Source organism: Malania oleifera, chromosome 13 (assembly GCF_029873635.1).
Source record: "Malania oleifera isolate guangnan ecotype guangnan chromosome 13, ASM2987363v1, whole genome shotgun sequence".
Taxonomy (NCBI): Eukaryota; Viridiplantae; Streptophyta; class Magnoliopsida; order Santalales; family Ximeniaceae; genus Malania; species Malania oleifera.
The window spans coordinates 51,452,336-51,466,246 of NC_080429.1; the positions used below are offsets into that span (position 1 = coordinate 51,452,336).

Consider the following 13,911-nt stretch of genomic DNA (forward strand, 5'->3'; position numbering starts at 1 on the left):
AACCCAAAACCCAGAACCCTAAATACTAAACCCTAAATGCTAAAACATAAAACCTTAAACGCTAAACCCTAAACCCAAAACCAAAAACCCTCAACACAAAACCCTAAACCTTAAACCCAAGTCCCTAAACCCTAAACCCTAAACCATAAACACAAAACCCTAAACGCTAAACCCTAAACCCTACGCCCTAAACACAAAACCGTAAACCCTAAACCCTAAAATGCTAAACCCTAAACCTTAATTCCTAAACAACAACGCTAAACCCTAAACCAAAAACCCTAAACCCTAAATCCTAAACCAAAAACCCAAAACCCAAAACCCTAAAACCCAAAACGCAAAACCCTAAGCCCTACACCCTAAACCCAAAACCAAAAACCCTAAAGCCGAAGCGTAAACCCTAAACCCTAAACCGTAAAACCCTAAACCCTAAACCCTAAACCCTAAGCCCTAAACCCAAAATCCTAAACCCTAAACCGAAAACCCTAAACCCTAAACCCCAAACCCTAAACCCTAAACCCTAAAACATAAAACCCTAAACCCTAAACCCTAAACCCCAAACTGTAGACCCTCAGCACTAAACAATGAACCCTAAAGCCTAAACCGAAAACCCTAAACTCTAGACCCTAAACCCTAAACCCAAAACCGTAAAACTCAAAACCCTAAACCCTAAACACAAAAACATAAAACCTTAAACACAAAAGAAAAAAACCCAAAACCCAAAACCCTAAACCCTAAACCCTAAACCCCAAACCCTAAATCGTAAACCCTAAAACCCTAAACCCAAAACCCAAAACCCTAAATCCTAAACCCTAAACCTTAAACACTAAACCTTAAAACCTAAAACAAAAAACCACAAACCGTAAACTCCAAACCCTAAACCCTAAACCCTAAACCCTAAACCCTACACCAAAAATCCTAAACCCTAAACCCTAAACCGTAAACCGTAAACCCTAAATCATAAAACCCTAAACCCTAACCCCAAACCCCAAAAACTAAACCTAAACCCTAAATCTTACACCTAAACCATAAACACTAAACCCTGAACCCTAGACCCTAAGCACTAAACAATAAACCCTAAACGCGAAACCAAAAACCCTAAACCCTAAAACCCAAACCCAAAAACCTAAAACTGTAAACTGTAAACCCTAAACCCTAAACACTAAAATATAAAAACTCAAATCCTAAACCCTAAACCCTAAACCCTAAACACCAAAACGAAAAACCCCAAACCTTAAGCCCAAAACCCTAAATCTTGACCCCAAACCCTAAACCCTAAATCCTAAACCCTAAACCCAAAAACCATAAAACCCTAAACCCAAAACCCTAAACACTAAACCCTATACCCTAAACTTTAAACCCTAAACCCTAAACCTTAAAATATAAAACCCCAAATTGTATACACCAAACCCTAAACACTTAAGCGAACACCCTAAAACCTAAACCTACACCTTAAACCCTAAACCCTAAACCCCAAACCATAAAACATAATACGACAACCATAAACCCTAAAACATAAACCCTAAACCCTAACCCTAAACTCGAAACCCTAAACCCTAGACCCCAAACCCTAAACCCTAAAACATAAAACCTTAAACCCTAAACCCTAAACCAAAAACCCCAAACTTTAAACCCTAAAACATAAAACCCTAAACCCTAAACTTTAAACCCTAAATCCTAAACCCAAAACCCTAAACCATAAACCCTATGCATAAACCCTTAACCCTTAACCTTAAGCCAAAAACCCTAAACCCTAACCCTAAACCCTAAACCCTAAACCCTAAACCCTAAAACATAAAACCCTAAACCCTAAACTTTAAACCCTAAATCCTAAACCCAAAACCCTAAACCATAAACCCTATGCATAAACCCTTAACCCTTAACCTTAAGCCAAAAACCCTAAACCCTAAACCCTAAACACTAAACCCTAAAACCTAAACCCTAAGCCCTAAACATAAAACGCTAAACCCTAAACTCCAAACCCTAAATCCTAAACCCTAAACAAAAAATCCTAAACCCTAAACCCAAAACCCTAAACCCTAAACGAAAAACCGAAAACCCTGAACCCTAAACCCTAAACCCTGAACCCTAAGCCCTAAACCAAAAACCCTAAACCCTAAACCCTAAACCCTAAACCGTAGACCATAAGCACTAAACAATAAACCGTAAACCCAAAAACCTAAATTCTAAACCCTAAACCCAAAACCCAAAACACTAAAACCTTTACCCAAAACCCTAAAACTCTAAACCCCAAACCCTAAACCCTAAACACTAAAGCAAAAAACCTTAAACCCTAAACCCTAACCCTAAACCCCAAGCCCAAAAACCCTAAAACCATACACTCAAAACCCTAAACCCAAAACCCTAAACCCAGAAAAACCTGAACCATAACCCGAAACCTGAAACCCTAGACCCTAACCCTAAATCCAAAATCTTAAACCCCAAACCCTAAACCCTAAAACATAAAACCCTAAATCCTAAACCCTAAACCCAAAACCCTAAACTGTAAATGCTAGACCCTATACCATGAACACTAAACACTAAACCCTAAAATCGTAAACCTTAAACCTTAAACCCTAAACTTAAAGCCCCTAAAACAAAACCTTGAACCATACCCTCGAACCGACTCCAAAAACGGAAACCAATCATACCATTGTTTCATAAATTTCCCCAAACTCTAAAATAAGTAAATAAAATCGTCCAAATGGGAGTTCAATCGAACAAGTTATAGCCTCTTCATTTTCCTAAAATTTTTAAACCCATAACCTTAAACACTAAACCCCAAAGCCTAACCCTCAACCCTAAACCCTAAACCCTAAACCCCAACCCTAAACCCGTAATCGTAAACCCTAAACCCAACATCCAAAACCCTAAACCCTAAACCCTACACCCTAAAATATATAACCCTAAACCCTAAACAAATAATCCTAAACCCTAAGCCCTAAACCCTAGACCCTAAACCCTAAACCCTAAACCCTAGACCATAAGCACTAAACAATAAACACTAAACCCTAAACCCTAAATTTTAAACCCTAAACCCTAAACCCTAAAACCTTAACCCGAAACCCTAAAACTCTAAACCCTAAATCCTATACACTAAAGCATAAAACCTTAAACCCTAAACCCTAAACCCTAAACCCTAAACCGTAATCCTAAACCCTAAACCCTAAACCCAAAAAACCTAAAACCCAAAACCCAAAACCCAAAACTGAAAACCCTAAACCCCAAAAAACGTAAACCATAACCCTAAACCCGAAACCCTAAACCCTAACCCTAAATCCAAAATCCTAAACCCTAAACCCTAAACCCTAAACCCTAAAACATAAAACCCTAAATCCTAAACCCCAAACCCTAAAACCTAAATGCTAGACCTTGTATCGTGAACCCTAAACACTAAACCCTAAAATCGTAAACCCTAAAACCTAAACCTTACACCTTAAACCCAAAAATTAAAACCCAAAAAACTAGAACTTTAACCACAACCCCGAACCGACTCCAAAACCGAAAACCAATTGTACCATTGCTTCAAAAATTTCCTCCTACCCCAAAATAAAAATAAAAAAATCGTCCAAATGGGAGTTCAAACGAAGAAGTTATAACCTCTTCATTTTCATAAAATCTTTAACCCCTAAACCCTGAACACCAAACCCCAAAGCCTAACCCTAAACCCTAAACCCTAAAACCTAAACCCTAACCCTAAACCCGAAATCATAAACCCTAAACCCAACATCCAAACCCCTATACCAAAAACCCTAGACCCTAAAACATATAACCCTAAACTCTAAACCCTAAAACCTAAAAACCTAAAGCATAAACCCTAAACAAAAAATCCTAAACCCTAAGCCCTAAATCCTTGACCCTAAACCCTAAACCCTAGACCATAAGCAATAAACAATAAACCCTAAACCCTAAACCTTAAACCCTAAACCCTAAATTCTGAACCCTAAACCCTAAACCCTAAAACCTTAACGCAAAACCCTAAAACTCTAAACCCTAAACCCTAAATCCTATACACTAAAGCATAAAACCTTAAACCCTAAACCCTAACCCTAAACCCTAAAACCCTAAACCCTAACCCTAAACCCTAAACCCAAAGCCCTAAACCTCAAACCTTAAATACTAAACCCGAAACCCTAAAACCTAAACCCAAAACCCTAAAACCCAAACCCAAAACCCTAAAACTCTAAACCCTAAAGCCTAAACACAATACACGAAAAAATAAAACCTTCAACCCAAAACCCTAAACCCATAACGCTAAACCCTAAACCCTAAAACCCTAAACCCTAAACGCTAAACCCTAAATCCTAACATCGAACCCGAAACCCTAAACCCTAAACCCTAAAACCAAAAAGTATCCCTAAAACTCTAAACCCTAAACCCTAAACCATAAACCCTAAACACTAAAACATAAAACCCTAAACCCTAAACCCTTACCATAAAGCCGAAGCACTAAAACCAAAACCCAAAACCCAAAACCCAAAAACTCTAAACCCTAAGCCCTAAACGCTAAACACTAAAGCATAAAACACTAAACCCTAAACCCTAAACACAAAACCCTAAATTCTAAACACTACACCCTAAACCCTAAACCAAAAACCGTAAACCCTAAAACCCAAAAAGCCCAAACTCTAAGCCCTAAACCTAAAACCCTAAACACTAAAACCAAAACCCCAAACCCTAAACCCTAAGCCCTAAACCCTAAACCCTAAACCCTAAACCAAAAATCGGAAACCCTAAACCAAAATCCCTAAACCCTAACCCTAAACATGAAACCCTAAACCCTAAGCCCTAAACCCTGAAACATAAAACCCTAAACCGTAAACCAAAATCCCTAAACCCCAAACCCTAAACCCTAAAACATAAAACCCTAAACCCTAAACCCTAAATCTAAACTCTAAACCCGAAACCACAAACCCGAAACCCTGAACCCTAAACCTTAAACCCTAAACCAACAACCATAAACCTTAAACTGTAAACCCTAAACCTTAAACCCTAAACCCTAGACCCTAAGCTCTAAACAATAAACCCAAAACCCTATACCTTAAACCCTAAGCCCTAAATTCTAAACCCTAAATCCTACACCCTGAAACCTAAATTTAAAACCCTAAAACACTAAACCCTAAACCCAAAACACTAAAGCAGAAAACCTTAAACCCAAAACCCAAAACCCAAAACCCTAAACCTTAAAGCCTAAATCCTAAACCCTTGAACCCTAAAACCCTATACCCAAAACCATAAACCCTAAAGCCTAAACCCAAAACCCTAAACCCGGAAAAACCAAAACCATAACCCTAAACCCTAACCCTTAATCCAAAATCCTAAACCCAAAACCCTAAACCATAAAACATAAAACCCTAAATCCAAAACCCTAAACCCAGAAAAACCAAAACCATAATCCTAAACCCGAAACCCTAAACCCTAACCCTTAATCCAAAATCCTAAAGCCAAAACCCTAAACCATAAAACATAAAACCCTAAATCGAAAACCTAAAAACCTAAACGCTATACCCTATACCGTGAACCCTAAACACTAAACCCTAAAACCGTAAACCCTAAACCGTAAACCTTAAACCTTAAACCCTAACCCTAAACCCAGAAAAACCAAAACCAAAACCCTAACCCCGAAACCCTAAACCCTAACCCTTAATCCAAAATCCTAAACCCAAAACCCTAAACCATAAAACATAAAACCCTAAATCCAAAACCTTAAACCCAAAACCCTAAAACCTAAACGCTAGACCCTATACCGTGAACCCTAAACACTAAACCCTAAAATCGTAAACCTTAAACCTTGAACCCTAAACTTAAAGCCCGAAAAACTAAACCTTTAACCATAAACCCGAACCGAATTCAAAATCAGAAACCAATCAAACCATTGCTTCAGAAATTTCTTCCTACCCCAAAATGAAAAAACAAATCATCAAAATTGGAGTCCAAACAAAGAAGTTATTCCCTTTTCAATTTCCTATAATCTTTAAACCCAAAACCCAAAACACTAAACCCTAAAGCCTTAACCTAAAGCCTAAAGCCTAAACCTTAAACCCTAACCCTAAAAAAGAAACCGTAAACACTAAACCATAAATCAAAGCCTTAAACCCAAAATCCTAAACCCTAAAGCATAAAACCCAAAACCCTAAAACATAAAACCCTAAACCCTAAACCATAAACCCTATACCAAAAACCCTAAACCCTAACCCTAAACTCTAAATCGTAAACCCTAAACTCTAAACCCTAAACCCTAAAACCTAAACCCTAAACCCTAAACCAACAACCCTAAACCTTAAACCGTAAACCGTAAACCGTAAACCCTAAACCCTAGACCCTAAGCTCTAAACAATAAACCCAAAACCTAAAACCTTAAACCCTAAGCCCTAAATTCTAAACCCTAAACCCTAAACCCTGAAACCTAGATCCAAAACCCTAAAACACTAAACGCTAAACCCTAAACCCGAAACACTAAAGCAAAAAAACCTTAAACCCAAAACCCAAAACCCAAAACCCAAAACCTTAAAGCCTAAATCCTAAACCCTTGAACCCTAAAACCCTAAACCCAAAACCATAAACCCTAAAGCCTAAACCCAAAACTCTAAACCTAGAAAAACCTAAACCATAACCCTAAACCCTAACCCTTAATCCAAAATCCTAAACCCAAAACCCTAAACCATAAAACATAAAACTCTAAATCCAAAACCCTAAATCGAAAATCGAAAAACCTAAACGCTAGACCCTATACCGTGAACCCTAAACACTAAACCCTAAAACCGTAAACCCTAAACCGTAAACCTTAAACCTTAAACCCTAAACTTAAAATCGAATAAACCTTTAACCATAAACCCGAACCGACTTCAAAATCAGAAACCAATCAAACCATTGCTTCAGAAATTTCCTCCTACCCCAAAATAAAAAAACAAATCATCCAAATTGGAGTCCAAACGAAGAAGTTATTCCCTTTTCAATTTCCTATAATCTTTAAACCCAAAACCCAAAACACTAAACCCTAAAGCCTTAAACTAAAGCCTAAAGCCTAAAGCCTAAACCCTAACCCTAAAAAAGAAACCGTAAACACTAAACCGTAAATCAAAGCCTTAAACCCAAAATCCTAAACCCAAAAGCATAAAACCCAAAACCGAAAACCCTAAACCCTAAACCCTAAATCATAAACCCTATACCAAAAACCCTAAACCCTAACCCTAAACTCTAAACTGTAAACCCTAAACTCTAAACCCTAAAACCTAAACCCTAAACCCTAAACCCTAAACCTTAAACACTAACACTAAACCCTAGACCCTAAACACTAAAAAACACCCCCCAAAACCCAAAACCCGAAACCTAAAACCCAAAACCCTAAAATCTAAACCCTAAACCCTAAACCCTAAACCCTAGACCATAACCCCTAAACCCTAAACCGTAAACCAAAAACCCTAAACATAAAACTCCAAACCCTAAACCCTAAACGCTAAACCCTAAACCCTATACCCAAAAACATAAAACACAAAACCCTAAACCCTAAACCCTAAGCCCTAAACCCCAAACCCTAAACGCTAAACCCAAAAACCCTAAACCCAAAACCCAAAGCCCAAAACCCTAGACCCTAAACACTAAACCAAAAACCCTAAACCCTAAACCCTAAAACCCTAAACCCTAAAACCTAAGGCCTCAACCCAAAACCATAAACCCTAAACCAAAAACAATAAACCCAAAACCCTAAACCCTAAACCCTAAATCCTAAACCCTATACCCCAAACCCTAAACCCTAAACCCTAAAACATAAAACCCTAAACCCTAATCCCAAACCCTAAACCCTAAACCCTAAACCCTAAACCAAAAACCCTAAACCCTAAACCCGAAGCCCTAAACCTTAGACCCTAAGCACTAAACAACAAACCATAAACCCTAAACCCTAAGCCCTAAATTCTAAAACCTAAACCCTAAACCCTAAAACCTAAACCCAAAACCGTAAAACTCTAAGCCCTAAACACTAATACATAAAACCTAAAACCCTAAACCCTAAACCCTAAACCCTAAACCCTAAAACCCTAAAACCCTAAACCCTAAACCCTAAACCCTAAACCGTAAAACCTAAAACCACAAACCGTAAACCCCAAACTCGAAACCCTAAACCCAAAACCCTAAACCTAAACCCTAAACCCTAAACCCCAAACCCTAAACCCTAAACCCTAAAGCATAAAACCCAAAACCCAAATCCAAAACCCCAAACCCTAAACCCAAAACCCAAAACACCAAACCTAAACCCTACACCCTAAACACAAAACCGTAAACCCTAAAACATAAAACCACGAACCGTAAACCATAAACCCTAAACCCTAAACCAAAAACCCTAAACCCTAACCCTAAACCATAAACCCTAAACCCTAAACCATAAATCATAAACCCTAAACCCTAAACCCTAAGCCATAAACCCAAAACCCTAAACCCTAAACCCTAAACTAAAAACCCTAAACATGAAACCCTAAACCCTAAACCCAAAATCCTAAACCAAAAACCCTAAAACCTAAACCCTAAACACTAAACCCTAAACCCTATACCCTAAGCACTAAACAATAAACAATAAACACTGAACCCTAAACCCTAAATCCTAAACCCTAAACCCCAAACCCTAAACCCTAAAGCCTAAAACATAAAACCCTAAACCCTAAAGACTAAAACATAAAACCCTAAACCCTAATCCCAAACCCTAAACCCTAAACTTTAAACCTTAAACCAAAAACACAAATCCCTAAACCCTAAACCCTAGACCCTAAGCACTAAATAATAAACCATAAACCCTAAACCCTAAACCCTAAATTCTAAACCCTAAAACCTAAACCCTAAAACCTAAACCCAAAACCCTAAAACTCTAAACCCTAAACCCTAAACCCCAAACACTAAAACATAAAACCTCAAATCCAAAACCCTAAACTCTAACTACAAACCCTAAACCCTAACCCTAAACCCTAAACCCTAAACCCTAAACCCTAAAACCCTAAAACCCTAAACCCTAAACCCTAAACCCTAAACCCTAAAACCCTAAAACCCAAAACCCAAAACCCTAAACCCTAAACCCTAAACCGTAAGCCCTAAACCCTAAAACTTAAACCCTAAACCCTAAACCCTAAAACATAAAACCACCAACCGTAAACGCCAAACCCTAAACCCTAAACACAAAACCCTAAACCCTAACTCTAAACCCTAAACCCTAAACCCAAAACCCTACACCAAAAACCCAAAACCAAAAACCCAAACCCAAAACCCTAAATCCAAAAAACATAACACCTTAAACCCCTATCCGAAACCTGAAACCCTAAAACCTAAAAACAAAACCCTAAACCGTAAACCTAAACCCAAGCCCTTAAACCAAAAATCCAAAACCCTAACCCTAAATGGGAAACCCTAAACCCTAAACCCTAAACCCTAAACCTTAAAACCTAAACCCAAAGCCCTAATCATAAAACCATAAACCCTGACCTCCAAACCCTAAACCCTAAACCCCAAACCCTAAACCCTAAACCATAAACCATAAACTCTAAACCCTAAACCCTAAACTATAAACCAAAAACCCTAAACAAAAAACCCTAAACCCTAAACCCCAAATGCTAACACAAAAACGCTAAACCCTAAACCCTAAACCCTAACACAAAAATGCTAAACACTAAACCCTAAATCCTAAACCCTAAAACATAAAACCGTAAACCCGGAATCTAAACCCTAAACCCAAAAGCAAAAACCCTAAGCCCTAAACCCTAGACCCTAAGCACTAAACAATAAACCGTAAACCGCAAACCCTAAACCCTAAATCCAAGACCCTAAACCCTTAACCCAAAAACCTAAACCCAAATCCCTAAAACTCTAAACCCTAAACCCTAAATCCTAAACACTAAAGCATAAAACCTTAAACCCAAAACCCAAAACCCTAACCCTAATCCCTAAACCCTAAACCCTAACCCTAAACCCTAACCCTAACCTCTAAACCTGAAACCCTAAAACCCTAAACCCATAAATACCGAAACCATAACTCTGAACCCAAATCCCTAAACCCTAAACCTAAATCCAAAATCCTAAACGCTAAACCCTAAACCCGAAAACATAAAACCTTAAATCCTAAACCGTAAACCATAAAACCTAAATGCTACACCCTATACCATGGACCCTAAACACTAAACCCTGAAACCGTACACTCTTAACCATAAACCTTAAACCTTAAACCATAAACCTTAAACCCTAAACTTAAAACCCCAAAGACAAAACCTTGAACCATAACCTCGAACCGACACCAAAACTGGAAACCAATCGTACCATTGCTTCATAAATAAAAACATCGTCCAAATCGGGGTTCAAACGAAGAAGTCATACCCTTTTCATTTTCCTATAATCTTTAAACCCGAAACCCTAAACACTAAACCCTAAAGCCTAACCATAAAACCTAATCCCTAAACCCAAAACCCAAAACCCTAACCTTGAACCCTACATCCAAAACCCTAAACCCTAAACCCTAGTCCCTAAAACATAAAACCCTAAAACCTAAACCCTAAACCTTAAACCAAAAGCCCAAAACCCTAAACCCTAAACCCTAAAACATAAAACACTAAACCCTAAATCCTAAACCCTAAACCCTAAACCCTAAACCCTAAAAACTAAACCAAAAACCCTAAACCCTAAACCCTAGACCCTAAGCACTAAACAATAAACCCTAAACTCAAAACCTTAAGCCCTAAACCCTAAATTCTAAACCCTAAACCCTAAAACCCAAAACCTAAACCAAAAACCCTAAAACTCTAAACCCTAAACCTTAAACCTTAAAAACTAAAGCATAAAACATTAAACCGTAAACCCTAAACCCTAAACCCAAAACCCTAAACCCTAAACCCTAAACCCTAAAACCCTAAACTCAAAAGCCTAAACCCTAAACCTTAAACCCTAAACCAAGAAAAAGCTAAACCATAACCCTCAACCCGAAACACTAAACCCTAACCCTAAATCCAAAATCTGAAATCCTAAACCCGAAAACATAGAACCCTAAATCCTAGACCCTAAACCCTAAAAACTAAATGCTAGCCGCTGTACCGTGAACACTGAACACTAAACCCTAAAATCGTAAACCCTAAATCGTAAACCTTAAACCCTAAACTTAAAACCCAAAAAACTTGACCTTTAACCACAACCACGAATCGACTCCAAAACCAGAAACCAACTGTACAATTACTTCAAAAATTTCCTCCTACCCCAAAATAAAAATAAAAAAATCGTCCAAATCGAAGTTCAAATGAAGAAGTTATACCCTCTTCATTTTTCAATAATCTTTAAACCCTAAAACCTAAACATTAAACCCAAAAGCCTAACCCTAAACCCTAAACCCTAAACCAAAAACCCTAACCATACACCCGAAATCGTAAACCCTAAACCCTAAATCATAAACCCTACACCCAAAAACATAAAACCCTAAACCCTAAAACATAAAACCCAAAACACTAAACCCAAAACAAAAAACCCAAATCCCAAGCCCTAAACCCTAAACCCTAAACCCTAAACCCTAAAACCTAAAACCTACGCCCTAAACCCTAAACCTTTAACACTAAACCCCAAACCCTAGACCGTTAACACTAAATAACAAACCCAAAACCCAAAACCCTAAAACCTATGCCCTAGACCCTAAACCCAAAGCCCTAAACACTAAATCCTAAAACCTAAACCTAAAACCCTAGACCCTAAACCCTAAACCCAAAACTCTAACCAGAAACCCTAAACCCTAAACCCAAAAACCCTAAACCCTAAACCCTAAACCCGGAAAACCCGAAACTCTAACCCTAAACCCGAAACCCTAAACCCTAAACCCTAAACCCTAAAACAAAAACCAAAAACCCTAAAACATTAAACCATAAACCTTAAACCCTAAACTCTAAAACATAAAACCATAAACCCTAAACCCCAAACTTTAACCCTCAACCCGAAGCACTAAAACCTAAACCCAAAACCCTAAAACTCTAAACCCCAAACACTAAACCCTAAACACTAAAGCATTAAACCCTAAACCCTAAACCTTAAACCCAAAACCTAAAACCCTAAATTTAAACCCTAAACCCAAAACCCTCAATCCTAAACCCTAAAACACAAAACATAAAACCATAAACCCTAAACCCCAAACGGTAAACCCTAAACCCTTAACCAAAAACCTTAAACCCTCACCCTAAGCCCAAAACCCTAAACACCAAACCCTAAACCCTAAACCCTAAAACATAAAACCCTAAACCCTAAACCCTAAACCCAAAACCATAAACCCCAAACCTTAAGCCCTAAAGCCTAAACCGTAAACCCTAAACCAAAAACCAAAAACCCTAAACCCAAACCCGAAACCCTAAACCTTAAACCCAAAACACTAAAACATAAAACCATAAACCGTAAACCCTAAACCAAAAGCCCTCAACCCTAAACACAAAACCCCAAAACATAAAACCCTAAACCCTAAACCCTAAACCTCAAACCCTAAACCTTAAACCCTAAAACATAAAACCCTAAACCCTAAGCACTAAACCATAAACCCTAAACCCCAAACCCTAAAACCCTACACCCTAAACACTAAGCCCTAAACCTTAAACCCTAAGCCCTAAACTTTAAACCCTAAACCCCAAACCCTAAACCCTAAACCCAAAACCCTAAATCGTAAAACTCAAACCCCAAACCCTAAACCCTAAGCAGTAACAATAAACCCTAAACCCTAAATTCTAAACCCTAAACCGTAAACACTAGACCTTAAAACCCTAAACCCTAAACGTAAACCCTAAACACTAAACACTAAACCTTAAACCCCAAACCCTAAAACATAAAACCAAAACCCTAAACCCTAAACTCTAAACAAAAAACTCTAAACCCTAACCCTAAACCCGAAACCCTAAACCTTAAACCCAAAACCCGAAACACTAAAAGATAAAACCTGAAACCCTAAACCCTAAACCCTATACCCTAAACCCTAAACCCTAAACAAAAAATCAAAAACCCTAAACCCTAAACGCTAAAACATAAAACCCTAAACCGTAAACCCTAAACCCTAAACTCGAAACTCTAAATCCTAAACCACGAACCCTAAACCCTAAACCCTAAACCCTAAACCCTAAAACAAAAACCCTAAACCCTAGACCCTAAGCTCTAAACAATAAACCCAAAACCTTAAACCCCAAGCCCCAAATTCTAAACCCCAAATCCTAAACCCTGAAACCTAAATCCAAAACCCTAAAACACTAAACCCAAACCCCTAAACCCAAAACACTAAAGCATAAGACCTTAAACCCAAAACCCTAAACCCTAAACCCTAATCCTAAACCCTAAACCATAAACCCTAAACCCTAAACCCTAGAACCCTAAACCAAAAGCCATAAACCCTAAAGCCTAAAGCCTAAACCTAGAAAAACCTAAACCACAACCCTAAACCTAAAACCCTAAACCCTAACCCTTAATCCAAAATCCTAAACCCAAAACCCTAAACCATAAAACATAAAATGCTAAATCCAAAACCCTAAAACCTAAATGCTAGACCTTATACCGCGAACCCTAAACAATAAACACTAAAACCGTAAACCATAAACCGTAAACCTTAAACCCAAAACTTAAAACCCAAAAAACTAAACCTTTAACCATAAACCTGAACAGACCTCAAAACCGGAAACCAATCGTACCATTGCTTTAGAAATTTCCCCCTACCCCAAAATAAAAAAACAAATCCTCCAAATTGGAGTTCAGAGGAAGAAGTTATTCCCTCTTCATTTTCCTATAATCTTTAAACCCTAAACCCAAATGCTAAACCTTAAAGCCTAAACCCCAAACCCTAAACCCTAAACCCTAAACCCTAACCCTAAACCTGAAACCGTAAACCCTAAACCCTAAATCCAAAGCCTTAAACCCTAAATCCTAAACCCTAAAACATAA

General features: G+C 38.1%; 1 protein-coding gene across 1 annotated transcript in view; it reads left to right on the top strand.

Moving 5' to 3' along the window:
• The window catches only part of LOC131145838 (uncharacterized), a 77,413-nt gene that overhangs the window by 49,210 nt on the left and 14,292 nt on the right, over positions 1 to 13,911 (top strand). The window lies entirely within an intron of this gene.